Source organism: Eleutherodactylus coqui, chromosome 6 (assembly GCF_035609145.1).
Source record: "Eleutherodactylus coqui strain aEleCoq1 chromosome 6, aEleCoq1.hap1, whole genome shotgun sequence".
NCBI classification, from domain to species: Eukaryota; Metazoa; Chordata; class Amphibia; order Anura; family Eleutherodactylidae; genus Eleutherodactylus; species Eleutherodactylus coqui.
The window spans coordinates 118,294,821-118,312,254 of record NC_089842.1 but is presented as its reverse complement, the minus strand read 5'-3'; positions in this window follow the sequence as shown (position 1 = coordinate 118,312,254).

The following is a 17,434-nucleotide window of genomic DNA, read 5'->3' as shown; positions in this document are numbered from 1 at the left end:
GCCCTCATTAGCAATGCATACCTTAGCTAAGCACCACACTACCTCCAACAAAGCACAATCACTGCCTGCATGACACTCCGCTGCCACTTCTCCTGGGTTACATGTTGCCCAACCCCCCCCTGCACGACCCAGTGTCCACAGCGCACACCAAATTGTCCCTGCGCAGCCTTTAGCTGCCCTCATGCCACACCACCCTCATGTCTATTTATAAGTGCGTCTGCCATGAGGAGGAACCGCAGGCACACACTGCAGAGGGTTGGCACGGCTAGGCAGCGACCCTCTTTAAAAGGGGCGGGGCGATAGCCCACAATGCTGTACAGAAGCAATGAGAAATCCAATCCTATGCCACCTCCATCTGGAGCTGCACACGTGGGCATAGCAATTGGGAACCTATGTGCCACACACTATTCATTCTGTCAAGGTGTCTGCATGCCCCAGTCAGACCGCGTTTTTTTATAAATAGTCACAGGCAGGTACAACTCCGCAATGGGAATTCCGTGTGCACCCACAGCATGGGTGGCTCCCTGGAACCCACCGGCGGTACATAAATATATCCCATTGCATTGCCCATCACAGCTGAGGTAATGTCATGTTAAATGCAGGTGGGCTTCGGCCCACACTGCATGCCCCAGTCAGACTGGGGTTCTTTAGAAGTGGACACATGCAGTTACAACTCCGTGTGGACCGACAGCATGGGTGGGTGCCAGGAAGCCACCGGCGGTACATAAATATATCCCATTGCATTGCCCATCACAGCTGAGGTAATGTCATGTTAAATGCAGGTGGGCTTTGGCCCACACTGCATGCCCAAGTCAGACTGGGGTTCTTTAGAAGTAGACACATGCAGTTACAACTCCCTGTGGACCCACAGCATGGGTGGCTCCCTGGAACCCACTGGCGGTACATAAATATATCCTATTGCATTGCCCATCACAGCTGAGGTAATGTCATGTTAAATGCAGGTGGGCTTCGGCCCACACTGCATACCCCAGTCAGACTGGGGGTTCTTTAGAAGTAGACACATGCAGTTACAACTCCCTGTGGACCCACAGCATGGGTGGGTGCCAGGAAGCCACCGGCGGTACATAAATATATCCTATTGCAGTGCCCATCACAGCTGAAGTAATGTCATGTTAAATGCAGGTGGGCTTCGGCCCACACTGCATACCCCAGTCAGACTGGGGTTCTTTAGAAGTAGACACATGCAGTTACAACTCTCTGTGGACCCACAGCATGGGTGGCTCCCTGGAACCCACCGGCGGTACATAAATATATCCCATTGCAGTGCCCAGCACAGCTGATGTAACGTCAGCTTTAATGCAGGTGGGCAAAAAATTAATTGGATTACACTGTAGGCGAGGGCCCCAAAAAATTGGTGTACCAACAGTACTAATGTACATCAGAAAAATTGCCCATGCCCAATCAAGAGGGCAGGTGAAACCCATTAATCGCTTTGGTTAATGTGGCTTAATTTGTAACTAGGCCTGGAGGCAGCCCAGTTAAAATAAAAATTGGTTCAGGTGCAAGTTTCAACGCTTTAATGAGCATTGAAACGTATAAAAATTGTTTACAAAAATTATATGACTGAGCCTTGTGGGCCTAAGAAAAATTGCCCGTTCGGCGTGATTACGTGAGGTTTCAGGAGGAGGAGCAGGAGGAGGAGGATGAATATAATACACAGATTGATGAAGCAGAAATGTCCCCGTTTTGGATGGTGAGAGAGAACGTAGCTTCCATCCGCGGGTGCAGCCTACGTATTGTTTAGGTATCGCTGCTGTCCGCTGGTGGAGAAGAAAAGTCTGGGGAAATCCAGGCTTTGTTCATCTTTATGAGTGTAAGCCTGTCGGCACTGTCGGTTGACAGGCGGGTACGCTTATCCGTGATGATTCCCCCAGCCGCACTAAACACACTCTCTGACAAGATGCTAGCCGCAGGACAAGCAAGCACTTCCAGGGCATACAGCGCGAGTTCAGGCCACGTGTCCAGCTTCGACACCCAGTAGTTATAGGGGGCAGAGGCGTCACGGAGGACGGTCGTGCGATTGGCTACGTACTCCCTCACCATCCTTTTACAGTGCTCCCGCCGACTCAGCCTTGACTGGGGAGCAGTGACACAGTCTTGCTGGGGAGCCAGAAAGCTGTCAAAGGCCTTAGAGAGTGTTCCCCTGCCTGTGCTGTACATGCTGCCTGATCTCCGCGCCTCCCCTGCTACCTGGCCCTCGGATCTGCGCCTTCTGCCACTAGCGCTGTCAGATGGGAATTTTACCATCAGCTTGTCCGCCAGGGTCCTGTGGTATAGCATCACTCTCGAACCCCTTTCCTCTTCGGGTATGAGAGTGGAAAGGTTCTCCTTATACCGTGGGTCGAGCAGTGTGTACACCCAGTAATCCGTAGTGGCCAGAATGCGTGTGACGCGAGGGTCACGAGAAAGGCATCCTAACATGAAGTCAGCCATGTGTGCCAGGGTACCTGTACGCAACACATGGCTGTCCTCACTAGGAAGATCACTTTCAGGATCCTCCTCCTCCTCCTCCTCAGGCCATACACGCTGAAAGGATGACAGGCAAGCAGCATGGGTTCCCTCAGCAGTGGGCCAAGCTGTCTCTTCCCCCTCCTCTTCATGTTCGTCCACCTGCTCCTCCTCCTCCGCAACGCACTGAGATATAGACAGGAGGGTGCTCTGACTATCCAGCGACATACTGTCTTCCCCTGCCTCTGTTTCCGAGTGCAAAGCGTCTGCCTTTATGCTTTGCAGGGAACTTCTCAAGAGGCATAGCAGAGGAATGGTGACGCTAATGATTGCAGCATCCCCGCTCACCATCTGGGTAGACTCCTCAAAGTTTCCAAGGACCTGGCAGATGTCTGCCAACCAGGCCCACTCTTCTGTAAAGAATTGAGGAGGCTGACTCCCACTGCGCCGCCCATGTTGGAGTTGGTATTCCACTATAGCTCTACGCTGCTCATAGAGTCTGGCCAACATGTGGAGCGTAGAGTTCCACTGTGTGGGCACGTCGCACAGCAGTCGGTGCACTGGCAGATTAAACCGATGTTGCAGGGTGCGCAGGGTGGCAGCATCCGTGTGGGACTTGCGGAAATGTGCGCAGAGCCGGCGCACCTTTCCGAGCAGGTCTGACAAGCGTGGGTAGCTTTTCAGAAAGCGCTGAACCACCAAATTAAAGACGTGGGCCAGGCATGGCACGTGCGTGAGGCTGCCGAGCTGCAGAGCCGCCACCAGGTTACGGCCGTTGTCACACACGACCATGCCCGGTTGGAGGCTCAGCGGCGCAAGCCAGCGGTCGGTCTGCTCTGTCAGACCCTGCAGCAGTTCGTGGGCCGTGTGCCTCTTCTCTCCTAAGCTGAGTAGTTTCAGCATGGCCTGCTGACGCTTGCCCACCGCTGTGCTGCCACGCCGCGCGACACCGACTGCTGGTGACGTGCTGCTGCTGACACATCTTGATTGCGAGACAGAGGTTGCGTAGGAGGAGGAGGGTGGTTTAGTGGAGGAAGCATACACCGCCGCAGATACCACCACCGAGCTGGGGCCCGCAATTCTGGGGGTGGGTAGGACGTGAGCGGTCCCAGGCTCTGACTCTGTCCCAGCCTCCACTAAATTCACCCAATGTGCCGTCAGGGAGATATAGTGGCCCTGCCCGCCTGCGCTTGTCCACATGTCCGTTGTTAAGTGGACCTTGGCAGTAACCGCGTTGCTGAGGACGCGTACAATGTTGCGGGAGACGTGGTTGTGCAGGGCTGGGACGGCACATCGGGAAAAGTAGTGGCGACTGGGAACTGAGTAGCGCGGGGCCGCCGCCGCCATCATACTTTTGAAAGCCTCTGTTTACACAAGCCTATACGGCAGCATCTCCAGGCTGATCAATTTGGCTATGTGCACGTTTAACGCTTGAGCATGCGGGTGTGTGGCGACGTACTTGCGCTTGCGTTCCAACACTTGCGCTAGCGACGGCTCGACGGTGCGCTGACAGACATTGGTGGATGGGGCCGAGGACAGCGGAGGTGAGGATGTGGGTGCAGGTCAGGAGACGGTAGTGCCTGTGTCCTGAGAGGGGGTTGGATCTCAGTGGCAGGTTGGGGCACAGGGGGAGAGGCAGTGGTGCAAACCGGAGGCGGTGAACGGCCTTCGTCCCACCTTGTGGGGTGCTTGGCCATCATATGTCTGCGCATGCTGGTGGTGGTGAGGCTGGTGGTGGCTCCCTGACTGATCTTGGTGCGACAAAGGTTGCACACCACTGTTCGTCGGTTGTCTGCACTCTCAGTGAAAAACTGCCAGACCTTTGAGCACCTCGGCTTCTGCGGGGTGGCATGGCACGAGGGGGCGCTTTGGGAAACAGTAGGTGGATTATTCGGTCTGGCCCTGCCTCTACCCCTGGCCACCGCACTGGCTCTTCCAACCTGCCCTGCTGCTGCACTTGCCTCCCCCTCTGAAGACCTGTCCTCAGTAGGCTTAGCAAACCAGGTGGGGTCAGTTACCTCATCGTCCTGCTGCTCTTCCTCCGAATCCTCTGTGCGCTCCTCCCTCGGACTTACCCCAATTACTACTACCTGAGTGATAGACAACTGTGTCTCATCGTCATCGTCCTCCTCACCCACTGAAAGCTCTTGAGACAGTTGCCGGAAGTCCCCAGCCTCATCCCCTGGACCCCGGGAACTTTCCAAAGGTTGGGCATCGGTCACGACAAACTCCTCCGGTGGGAGAGGAACCATTGCTGCCCATTCTGGGCAGGGGCCCGGGAACAGTTCCTGGGAGTCTGCCTGCTCCTCAGAATGTGTCATTGTAATGGAGTGAGGAGGCTGGGAGGAAGGAGGAGCAGCAGCCAGAGGATTCAGAGTTGCAGCAGTGGACGGCGCAGAACTCTGGGTGGTCGATAGATTGCTGGATGCACTTTCTGCCATCCACGACAGGACCTGCTCACGCTGCTCATTTTCTAATAAAGGTCTACCGCGTGGACCCATTAATTGTGAGATGAATGTGGGGACGCCAGAAACGTGCCTTTCTCCTAATCCTGCAGCAGTCGGCTGCGATACACCTGGATCAGGAGCTCGGCCTGTGCCCACACCCTGACTTGGGCCTCCATGTCCTCGCCCGCATCCACGTCCTCTAGGCCTACCCCTACCCCTCAGCATGGTGTATTACCAGTAGTGCAGAAACAGAACGCTGTAATTAAATGTGCCGCTTATTGGCCTGTGGTTGGAGGCTGACCGCTTACGGAACGCACAGCAGAGCCAGGAAAGAATTTTGCGCAAACCCGCTGTAACACTTAGCTGGCTGCGTATTAATTAGGACTACTACCCCCAGCAGAGACGCAGTACAGTCAGGACGGTCACAGGCAGCCCAAATATATTTTTTTGTCCCAATTTTTTTTGGAAAAGCCCACTGCCTATATAGACAGTATATGTCTTTCACGTTTTTTACTGTCCCTGCCTCAGCACTACTGGCCCTATACTATGTAAAATTACTGCAGACTGAGGATGCAATGCTCTGCACGGCCGATATACAAAAAAAAAAAAAAAAGTGCAACACTGCAAAAAGCAGCCTCAACAGTACTGCACACGGTCAGATGTGGCCCTAAGAAGGACCGCTGGCGTTCTTGAAGCCTAAAATCACTCCTAACGCTCTCCCTATAGCAGCTCCGGCACAAGCAGCACTTTCCCTGATCTCTGTCAGAATGCATCTATGGCGAGCCTCGGGAGGGGCCGATTTTAATATTCGGGTGACACCTGATCTCGCCAGCCACTCACTGCAGGGGGGTGGTATAGGGCTTGAACATCGCAGGGGGAAGTTGTAATGCCTTCCCTGTCTTTCTATTGGCCAGAAAAGCGCGCTAACGTCTCAGAGATGAAAGTGAAAGTAACTTGAACATCGCGTGGTACTCGTTACGAGTAACGAGCATCTCGAACACGCTAATACTCGAACGAGTATCAAGCTCGGACGAGTACGTTCGCTCATCTCTAGGCAAGACCCATCTTTTCTGGTAGCGTATAAAATCAGTCGCCATTTTCGGTCGCCAATGTCCTATTTTTCCCGCCATGATTTATTTATGTGGCTAAAATAGCTCATCCTAATGAATCCAATGCTTTAGATGGTCGCGAGTTTTGCCTGATTTTTGGACGCAGCTAAATAGCTGCGTATATACGGTTGTGTAAATAAGGCCTAAGGGTGTAGGCGGTTACAGTCTGACTAGCAGTGCAGAGTTTTTCAGTGATGGTCTTATGTACATTTCTATATGTAACATGGTATGGAAAAAGAGGAAGATGTTTTGTAGGAGGATATGAAAGTGAAGTCACAGCAGTCACCAGATCAGCGGGTAATGAGCAGCAGGCAGCTGTGTGGGAGGGGTACTATAGCAGCCGCATGCAGCAGTGGTCATATACAACAGGCAATGGCCATACGTGTACGATTATTGTCAGACATGAATGAGGGGGTCGGGACTGTCAGAGGTCAAGAAATAAGTGCTGCTTATTTCTTGGGAAAACCAAAAGTAGAAGCCATGAAAATTAAACATGACAGATAGGTTTTCCGAAAAACTGGAATCGATATCGCGCTTGTACACATGTGATACACATGCATCTCGCAATCGCACAGAATGCATGTGTTTTTCTTGCCCTTGTAAATACGGCCTGAGGATGGATTTGGGATAGTATCTCTTAGCCTCCTATACATGTTACATCAGTAGTGGATCTTGCTCTCAAAATACTTCCTTTAGGCTGAATGCCCATGGACTGATTTTCACTGCGGAATTTGCAGCCACATGCCCGCCACGAATTCTGCGGCAATGTCCATCCATAGACATGCTAGGCTAAAAGATTCTCCCCTGCCCACGAGCAGGGATCAACTGCAATTTTCCGCTCGCAGGAGAGAATCACACCATGTTCTATTCTGTGCGGAAAATCGCACAGACAACTTCCATTGCAGTCAATGGAAGCCGTCCATCCCGCGATACCTACACAGTGAGCACTGCAGAAGTATCAGAATCCGCGTCATAGTCCAGCACCGGTGTGTCATGCGCTGCACTGCGCATACATGCTGGCTCGTCGGCTGAGATACTCGCAGCGGATCTGGACAGGTGGGCATAAGGTCTCTGGGGAGCAACGGGTGCGATTGCGTTGCAAGATTTCACACACTTTTTGTAGCTTTTTTTTTGTCGATTGTTTTCTACTTGCATTTTTCGAGTTTTTTTTTGGTCACAGATTTTTGATATGCATATTTTTCAGATGTTCTTGTGTCCTAAAAAACAGTATGTAGGAAAGTGGCTCAAAAACGTTATGGACCCAAGAAACGCACAAAGGTTGCAGAAAAATGCCATAAAATGAAAAAAATGTCATTAAAAAAACACACCGCTTGTGGTGTATTTAATAATTCTCTGCAGCAAACTATCTGCTGCCAAAAAAAGTGGCAAAAAATGCCAGGAAAAAATCTGCAAAAACCTTGCATTTTTCTGAAAAACACTATGGAGCACATTTATAAGTAATCTTACGCCAGTTTCTAGCATAAAACAGTAACAAATGTTTGCGACTTTTCACCTTTTTGCGTTGGCCCGGCAACTTTTAAATAAGTGGGTAGGGCTTGTCGGGAGGATAGATTTGTGCATAATTCATGTCCAACTCCATGACTAAACTGGAGTAACCAATGCCAATCAGCTGCTGCAAAGGCATATAAAGTTTTGGGATGCATTAAATGAGGTATAGGGGGGAGGGACGAGAACATTATCCTTCCATTACATAAGGCACTTGTCAGGCTTCACATGGAATACTGCGCACAGTTCTGGTCACCGATGCTCAGGAAAGATGTTACATTACTGGAGGGGGTTCAAAGAAGGGCAACTAAACTAATACATGGAATGACGGGACTGGCATACCCAGAGAGGCTATCCAAACTAGGATTATTTACTCTAGAAAAAAGAAGGTTAAGGGGCGACCAAATAACCATGTATAAGTACATGAGGGGACAATTCAAGGATCTCTCCCAGGATCTGTTTATACCCAGGACTGTGACTGTAACAAGAGGGCATCCGCTACATCTAGAAGAAAGCAGGTTTCATCGCCAACACAGAAAAGGGTTCTTTACTGTTAGAGCAGTTAGACTGTGGAACTCTCTGCCTAAGGACGTAGTGATGGCAAAATCTTTAGAGGAGTTTAAAAGGGGACTTGATGTCTTTCTGGAGAGGAAGGATATTATAGGCTATAAATCTTAGGTTAATTGTTAATCCGGGTATACAGGCAGGTAGGAACTATTAGGGGTTGATCCAGGGAACAGTCTGATTGCCATTAGGGAGTCGGGAAGGAATTTTTTCCCCCAAAGGGTCAATTGGCTTCTACTCTTGGGGTTTTTTGCCTTCCTCTGGATCAACAAAACAGGAGGATAAACAGGCTGGACTAGATGGACATTGTCTTCATTCAGCCTTACGAACTATGTTACTATGTAAAACCAACGTAAATTATACCATAAATATAAGCTTGGTAGGACCTGGCATACATTTCTATCCAGGCGCACAGAGCTGTCAGGGATGAACTAAATACATGAGGATGCGTGTGCATGTCCTCAGCGCACCATGTGCCAGGGAAACTGTAATAAACCCGGTTTAAGAAATGCTGGGTTTAGTAAATTTCCCACTATGTGTGTAACCAGTCTTAGACCGGCCTCACATGAGCGTATTCGTGCGTGCAACATGCAGAGAATAAAACCCAATGATTTCAATGAGTTCATTCATATTTCCATATTGTGATGCACATTTCAGTCACGCAAAAAAAAAAAAGAGCATGCTCTATTTTTCTGCATATTTGCGCACCAAGAAGTCATTAGGAGCTGTGCAAACGCGCACACAATACGCAAGGAGATGCGTGAAACACTGGAAAAAGAACACTGGAACTAATTGTCCATTTCAAATCAGTGCGTCTTTGTTTGTTGCCCGCATATGAACATGCCCTGTGGGCAGTAAAAAGCATCCTTCATTCCGCTAATACGCAGTGCTCAGGCGCACGCAGTTATGCTTACGCCAGCCTAAATCTGATATTAATGGAACATGATTAATGTCGGATTATCAGATATTCTGGATTTTTCTCCAGTGATACATACCAGAAAATACACAGAAAAATTAGTCACCCAGGAATCACGAAATAGGGTCCCCTCCAATAGCATGCCAAGCACATGGGTCACCCCCCTACACACATGCACAGTGGCTTAGATGGGTTTGGCCTCATCTCCATTCTTTGATGCTGTGTATCTCCGCTGTCTCTGTCCTGACTGCTCTGCATTATGCACAATATCCGCTACGCAGGTCTCCAAGGGGCCTGTAAGCTGCTTAGAGCCCTTTTACACGGGATGACTGTCAGGCTCCTTGTTTTTATTCAAGGCACACACCAGTGTATATCACAAAGAAAAGAGGCAAGCAGAGACCCCCTCCCCAATCACACTACTAAGTATAGTCTACCCTATGGTATATACTCACTGCCCTACAGGTTTGCTGTGTTATATACTATTACCTATTCTCCTATGCACATCTAAGCCATACAATAGTGCAGTCCTGGCTTATGTGGGAGGTGGATCCCTGCAGCTCTTCTCCTTGGGGGTCTGGGAAAGCAGGATGGAAACTCCAATTGAAGTTGTAATGGCAAGGATATCGGTTGTAAGCCATCTTTTCCAGGAGCAGACAGAATAAAAGAATGAGTTGATAGAACTTTAACCACTAGACTGAAGAGGAAGATTCCAGGACTGGATCACACGCCTTTTCTTAAATACTAGAATTCTATTCCTACTTTTCCTTCAAAGACGACACATTTGGTTCTCCAATTGTTTTACAATCTTTCTGAAGAGTTTTCATACATGACCCTCCGATCCCCAAGTGGCAAAAATGCTTGATGGCAGAGGACAAGCGCTTGCAGACGTATATGTAAATGTGCATTAAATACTAAGGGGAGGGAGCAGCTCCTGCCTCCATCAGTTAGCAGATGCTTGCAAAAGCATTCCTGACAAGCTGTCAGATATTGATTTATGTCCCAAGCCAAAACCTTTCTCAGAGGTTCCTGGCCTGAAACGCACGGCTGCTCAGTACCAGGAGCGCTGCCAGCTCTGCTGCACCATATACTGCTTAATATGTGATGACTTCGCACTTTGCTCCTGCGTCAAGGAAATCAGAGTCTTCATAAAGAACAAAGACAGGCACTCAAATGCTGCATGTATAACTCTATAGCACGAGGCAGCGGAATTAACCTCCAACTGAGGTGCAGCCATAAAGCCAGGTCTTTCACATAACGGGACAATAGTACTGTGAATGGGGGGCCCTAGCATAGATTTTGTATGGGGGCTCATGAGCTTCAAGTTACTATTCCTTTAATAACATATTACCATTATTCTATGAGTCAATAAGGTTATGGCGATTCCAAATATCTATAGTTTCTTTATAGGTTTTATTACTTTTGCACAATAGTAGTACATTTCATGGAAAAAATAACTTTTTATGTTGCCACGTTTTTTTTTCTGTGAATAGTCTTTTTTTTATTAGAACCATTTTTTGGAGTTTACATAAATATAAATTGCTGAGGAACTTTTTTATATTGGCAATCCGGCCAATGTTTTTTTTTTCATTTTTGTTTTTTTTTTCATGTTGTTCAAGGTACAGTTTAAATGTGTTAACTTATTATTTGAGTTGCTACAATTGCAATGATACATTAGGTGTATTTTTCTTTTTTAACTTTAGCAAAATAATACAACTTTTTATGGAAAAGTTGCCATATTTGTATATATTTTTTTAAAGCATACACTTTTTTAAAATAACTATTATTTCTTTTACCCATTATTTCAAGGCTTCTGTGATGCTTTTTCAGGAGGACAATCCCTTGTCAGTTGATGCTCTGTCCATTCCATAGAGGTTCAGTCTGGCCTTCATATTCCTTCCAGTTTCCTTGATACTGAGGGTATTGGTGAAAATTGGACAGGAACAAGCCATGATAATAGGCATCACCCATTCTGGCCAAAGCGGGCATGGTTTTACTAAGTCATTAAAATGAGTCCAGGAAATTTCATCCAATGCAGAACATGGTGTCTCATACTACACAGCTCCACCCAGATGTGAAGATGTGACAGCATGGAGATTCACCAGTCCCTACTGCACTGCAGTCTACAGGGCTTTCGCATGCAGGCTTGAAGACTCTGACCCAATCCAATCAACAAAACAAATCCTATGCAAGAGCCAAGAGCATCCTTTGACTTGGTGTTCTGAGAAAAGAGTGGATAGCTCTAATACACCGTGCAATAAGATTCTGGACTAGCTTCAGGTCTATACAAGGGCTTTGTTGCTGATTTGCTGCAGATTTGAATTCATATATTAACGGCTAAAATCTACAGCATAAAAAGGCACGATGCTGATTTAGAATCCACAGCATTTTCCCTAAATACTGTGGATTCATGGCAGAAATGGTCCACTCCTTGTACAGAACATTTTAGAACTCTCCTCCACAGGGCTTGTACCGGAAATGTTGCGAAATTTCCACAGCACAATCCACTGTGGAAATTCCACCACATATGTGCTGTGTCTGTACCTGGCCGTAGAGTCCAGACTGTTGTCATGTCAGCCTTTTCAGGGAGACCTTTTATCCTAGGATCTCTTAAATGTTTCCTTTAATGTTTAAAAGGGGTTTTCTAAGTTGTAGTTTTTCTGTAAAAAACAGTTCCCCATGCACTAACATAACTAATAGGCATATAGTCACCTCTCCCTGCTGTGTCTGGTGCCACTGCTTGGTGTCAAGTTTATAGAGTGCCTCAGTCTGTTTGTGGGACATCACAGGTGCTTGCAGCCAATGACAGAGCTCAGCATTGGATCGCTGAGCTCTGTCAATGGCTACAGCTCCTGTGATGTCCCATAAACCAGATGGGACTGCAGCCTGTACACAAATACTGGAGCGGAGGGCCAAGCAGCGCCACAGGACAAATCAGGGAGTGGGGAGTATATGCTTCGTCGTTAGGTTAGTGTTTGGAGAATTGATTTTAGAGAAAAGCTACAACTTTTTTAAGATACTGAGGGGTTGCATTGGGATTTTCGGTGCATTGTAGGATAAGTTTAATTAGTCAATATATTTAAAAATCCTGTCCAGTCAGTACATGAGTGGAAATACTGTACCCCATTACTGTGCTGATGTTAGAAGTAACGGAAAGCAGACAATTAGAAATTAACTCTTATACTATAGATAAAATCTTAAAAATTTTAATTGGAGGAAAAAAAAAATCTTGCTCTAACAGAAGAATAGGGACATGTATCTTGTTCTACCCTAATAATTAGTGAAATCTCCCCAAGAACCCCTGGCTGCTCCAGTCCATTGTATTCACCACACTGGGTGTGTAATGAGCGTTTTTCTCTGACGTTATGACAGCTGGCGGTGAAGAGAAACCACAAGTGGCCTTATTATTTTACCTCCTGATATGAGAGGGGCTAACATTTCCTCTAGGTCAGAATTAGTCAGAGTTGTGGTAATTATCAGCCATAGGAGAGCTACGCAGAATATTGATTTAGGGGATTGGGACAGAGGAGCTGGTCTCAGGTGACTTGGAAAATGCTGATTTTTAATTTTTTACCGAAATGGAAAGTAATGCCGTCATCAAATATTTATAGGAAGAGAAGCCACATACTCTATCCTGAAGAGCAGGAAACCAAATAATAGCCAAACACTTTTTTTTTATCTAGAGTTTTAAATTTTCTTTAACTTGTATTTTCTAACAAATTTTCTTTGGCTTTACAGCAGCTATGAAAGGTTTGTATTTTTCCTTACATCCTGTACAGCCCCCCCCCCCCCCCCCAAACCCTTAAATATGTACTTTTACACACTTTGTCAAAAATAAAAAAAATCAAGCACCTAGAAGTTGTTGTCATTTTGCTGCAAAATTCGGTTTGCAGTTACATCTCCAGCAGATATTAAAATGAGAGTTGTGATGTGATTTAGATGAACAGTCTTGCCAACTAAGGCCCTAATAGGGGTTTCAAACCCTCCCTCCCTCCCCTCCCCCCCCCCCAAAAAAAAAAATTAGCCTGACGAAGAGCCTGAGAGGTTCGCAAGCGCTCTATTACATCATGTATTTTTGTTAGCCATTAAAAGGTATCATATCTACAAGATTACGTGGTTTCTCTTGTTGGGAACAATCACAAGTTGAATGGTTGTCAGGATGTCCAAGACAGACCACCAGTATAGAGTTCATCTGATCGTTCGACAAGCATGAGCAGCTCCAACTGTTTTGTTGTCCACCATCCAGAGACAGGTGGCACCACTGTTACAGGCTAGAACCTATGTCTGTCGGAACCATTTCAAGGCGCTTGGCTGAAGGATATTTGGTTTCACAGCACCTATTACATGTATTACCTTTGACCACCATCACTTCCAAGTAAGGAGACTTTATTTGAATATGTATCCCAGATGCGTTACCACTAGAGATGAGCGAGCACCAAAATGCTCGGGTGCTCGTTACTTGGGACGAAATTATCGCGATGCTCGAGGGTTCGTTTCGAGTAACGAACCCCATTGAAGTCAATGGGCGACTCGAGCATTTTTGTGATGGGAACGACACAGCAACGGATAGGGAAGGCGAGGGGCTACATGTTGGGCTGCATCTCAAGTTCCCAGGTCCCACTATTAAGCCACAATAGCGGCAAGAGTGCCTCCCCCCTCCCAACAACTTTTACTTCTGAAAAGCCCTCATTAGCAATGCATACCTTAGCTAAGCACCACACTACCTCCAACAAAGCACAATCACTGCCTGCATGACACTCCGCTGCCACTTCTCCTGGGTTACATGCTGCCCAACCTCCCCCTGCACGACCCAGTGTCCACAGCGCACACCAAATTGTCCCTGCGCAGCCTTCAGCTGCCCTCATGCCACGCCACACTCATGTCTATTTATAAGTGCGTCTGCCATGAGGAGGAACTGCAGGCACACACTGCAGAGGGTTGGCACGGCTAGGCAGCGACCCTCTTTAAAAGGGGCGGGGCCCACAATGCTGTACAGAAGCAATGAGAAATATAATCCTGTGCCACGGCCATCAGGAGCTGCACACGTGGGCATAGCAATGGGGAACCTATGTGCCACACACTATTCATTCTGTCAAGGTGTCTGCATGCCCCAGTCAGACCGCGTTTTTTTATAAATAGTCACAGGCAGGTACAACTCCGCAATGGGAATTCCGTGTGCACCCACAGCATGGGTGGCTCCCTGGAACCCACCGGCGGTACATAAATATATCCCATTGCATTGCCCATCACAGCTGAGGTAATGTCATGTTAAATGCAGGTGGACTTCGGCCCACACTGCATGCCCCAGTCAGACTGGGGTTCTTTAGAAGTGGACACATGTAGTTACAACTCCGTGTGGACCGACAGCATGGGTGGATGCCAGGAAGCCATCGGCGGTACATAAATATATCCCATTGCATTGCCCATCACAGCTGAGGTAATAATGTCATGTTTAATGCAGGTGGGCTTCGGCCCACACTGCATGCCCCAGTCAGACTGGGGTTCTTTAGAAGTGGACACATGCAGTTACAACTCCGTGTGGACCGACAGCATGGGTGGCTCCCTGGAACCCACCGGCGGTACATAAATATATCCCATTGCAGTGCCCAGCACAGCTGATGTAACGTCAGCTTTAATGCAGGTGGGCAAAAAATTAATTGGATTACACTGTAGGCGAGGGCCCCAAAAAATTGGTGTACCAACAGTACTAATGTACGTCAGAAAAATTGCCCATGCCCAACCAAGAGGGCAGGTGAAACCCATTAATCGCTTTGGTTAATGTGGCTTAATTTGTAACTAGGCCTGGAGGCAGCCCAGTTAAAATAAAAATTGGTTCAGGTGAAAGTTTCAACGCTTTAATGAGCATTGAAACGTATAAAAATTGTTTACAAAAATTATATGACTGAGCCTTGTGGGCCTAAGAAAAATTGCCGGTTCGGCGTGATTACGTCAGGTTTCAGGAGGAGGAGCAGGAGGAGGATGAATATTATACACAGATTGATGAAGCTAAAAGGTCCACGTTTTTGATGGTGATAGAGAACAATGCTTCCATCCGCGGGTGCAGCCTACGTATTGTTTAGGTATCGCTGCTGTCCGGTGGTGGAGAAGAAAAGTTTGGGGAAATCCAGGCTTTGTTCATTTTTATGAGTGTAAGCCCGTCGGCACTGTCGATTGACAGGCGGGTACGCTTATCCGTGATGATTCCCCCAGCCGCACTAAACACCCTCTCTGACAAGATGCTAGCCGCAGGACAAGCAAGCACCTCCAGGGCATAGAGCGCGAGTTCAGGCCACGTGTCCAGCTTCGACACCCAGTAGTTGTAGGGGGCAGAGGCGTCACGGAGGACGGTCGTGCGATCGGCTATGTACTCCCTCACCATCCTTTTACAGTGCTCCCGCCGACTCAGCCTTGACTGGGGAGCGGTGACACAGTCTTGCTGGGGAGCCAGAAAGCTGCCAAAGGCCTTAGAGAGTGTTCCCCTGCCTGTGCTGTACATGCTGCCTGATCTCCGCGCCTCCCCTGCTACCTGGCCCTCGGAACTGCGCCTTCTGCCACTAGCGCTGTCGGATGGGAATTTTACCATCAGCTTGTCCGCCAGGGTCCTGTGGTATAGCATCATTCTCGAACCCCTTTCCTCTTCGGGTATGAGAGTGGAAAGGTTCTCCTTATACCGTGAGTCGAGCAGTGTGTACACCCAGTAATCCGTAGTGGCCAGAATGCGTGTAACGCGAGGGTCACGAGAAAGGCATCCTAACATGAAGTCAGCCATGTGTGCCAGGGTACCTGTACGCAACACATGGCTGTCCTCACTAGGAAGATCACTTTCAGGATCCTCCTCCTCCTCCTTAGGCCATACACGCTGAAAGGATGACAGGCAAGCAGCATGGGTACCCTCAGCAGTGGGCCAAGCTGTCTCTTCCCCCTCCTCCTCATCCTCCTCCTCGGTCTGCTCTGTCCGACCCTGCAGCAGTTCGTGGGCCGTGTGCCTCTTATCTCCTAAGCTGAGTAGTTTCAGCACGGCCTGCTGACGCTTGCCCACCGCTGTGCTGCCGTGCCGCGCGACACCGACTGCTGGCGACGTGCTGCTGCTGACACATCTTGATTTGCGAGACAGAGGTTGCGTAGGAGGAGGAGAGTGGTTTAGTGGAGGATGCATACACCCCCGCAGATACCAGCACCGAGCTGGGGCCCGCAATTCTGGGGGTGGGTAGGACGTGAGCGGTCCCAGGCTCTGACTCTGTCCCAGCCTCCACTAAATTCACCCAATGTGCCGTCAGGGAGATATAGTGGCCCTGCCCGCCTGTGCTTGTCCACGTGTCCGTTGTTAAGTGGACCTTGGCAGTAACCGCGTTGGTGAGGGCGCGTACAATGTTGCGGGAGACGTGGTCGTGCAGGGCTGGGACGGCACATCGGGAAAAGTAGTGGCGACTGGGAACTGAGTAGCGCGGAGCCGCCGCCACCATCATACTTTTGAAAGCCTCCGTTTCCACAACCCTATACGGCAGCATCTCCAGGCTGATAAATTTGGCTATGTGCACGTTTAACGCTTGAGCGTGCGGGTGCGTGGCGGCGTACTTGCGCTTGCGCTCCAACACTTGCGCTAGCGACGGCTGGACAGTGCGCTGACAGACATTGGTGGATGGGGCCAAGGACAGCGGAGGTGAGGGTGTGGGTGCAGGCCAGGAGACGGTAGTGCCTGTGCCCTGAGAGGGGGGTTGGATCTCAGTGGCAGGTTGGGGCACAGGGGGTGGATGGGGCCGAGGACAGCGGAGGTGAGGGTGTGGGTGCAGGCCAGGAGACGGTAGTGCCTGTGCCCTGAGAGGGGGGTTGGATCTCAGTGGCAGGTTGGGGCACAGGGGGAGAGGCATCGGTGCAAACCAGAGGCGGTGAACGGCCTTCGTCCCACCTTGTGGGGTGCTTGGCCATCATATGTCTGCGCATGCTGGTGGTGGTGAGGCTGGTGGTGGTGGCTCCCCGGCTGATCTTGGCGCGACACAGGTGGCACACCACTGTTCGTCGGTCGTCTGCACTCTCAGTGAAAAACTGCCAGACCTTTGAGCACCTCGGCCTCTGCAGGGTGGCATGGCGTGAGGGGGCGCTTTGGGAAACAGTTGGTGGATTATTCGGTCTGGCCCTGCCTCTACCCCTGGCCACCGCACTGCCTCTTGCAACCTGCCCTGCTGCTGCCCTTGCCTCCCCCTCTGAAGACCTGTCCTCGGTAGGCGTAGCAAACCAGGTGGGGTCAGTCACCTCATCGTCCTGCTGCTCTTCCTCCGAATCCTCTGTGCGCTCCTCCCTCGGACTTACTCCAATTACTACTACCTGAGTGATAGACAACTGTGTCTCATCGTCATCGTCCTCCTCATCCACTGAAAGGTCTTGAGACAGTTGCCGGAAGTCCCCAGCCTCATCCCCCGGACCCCGGG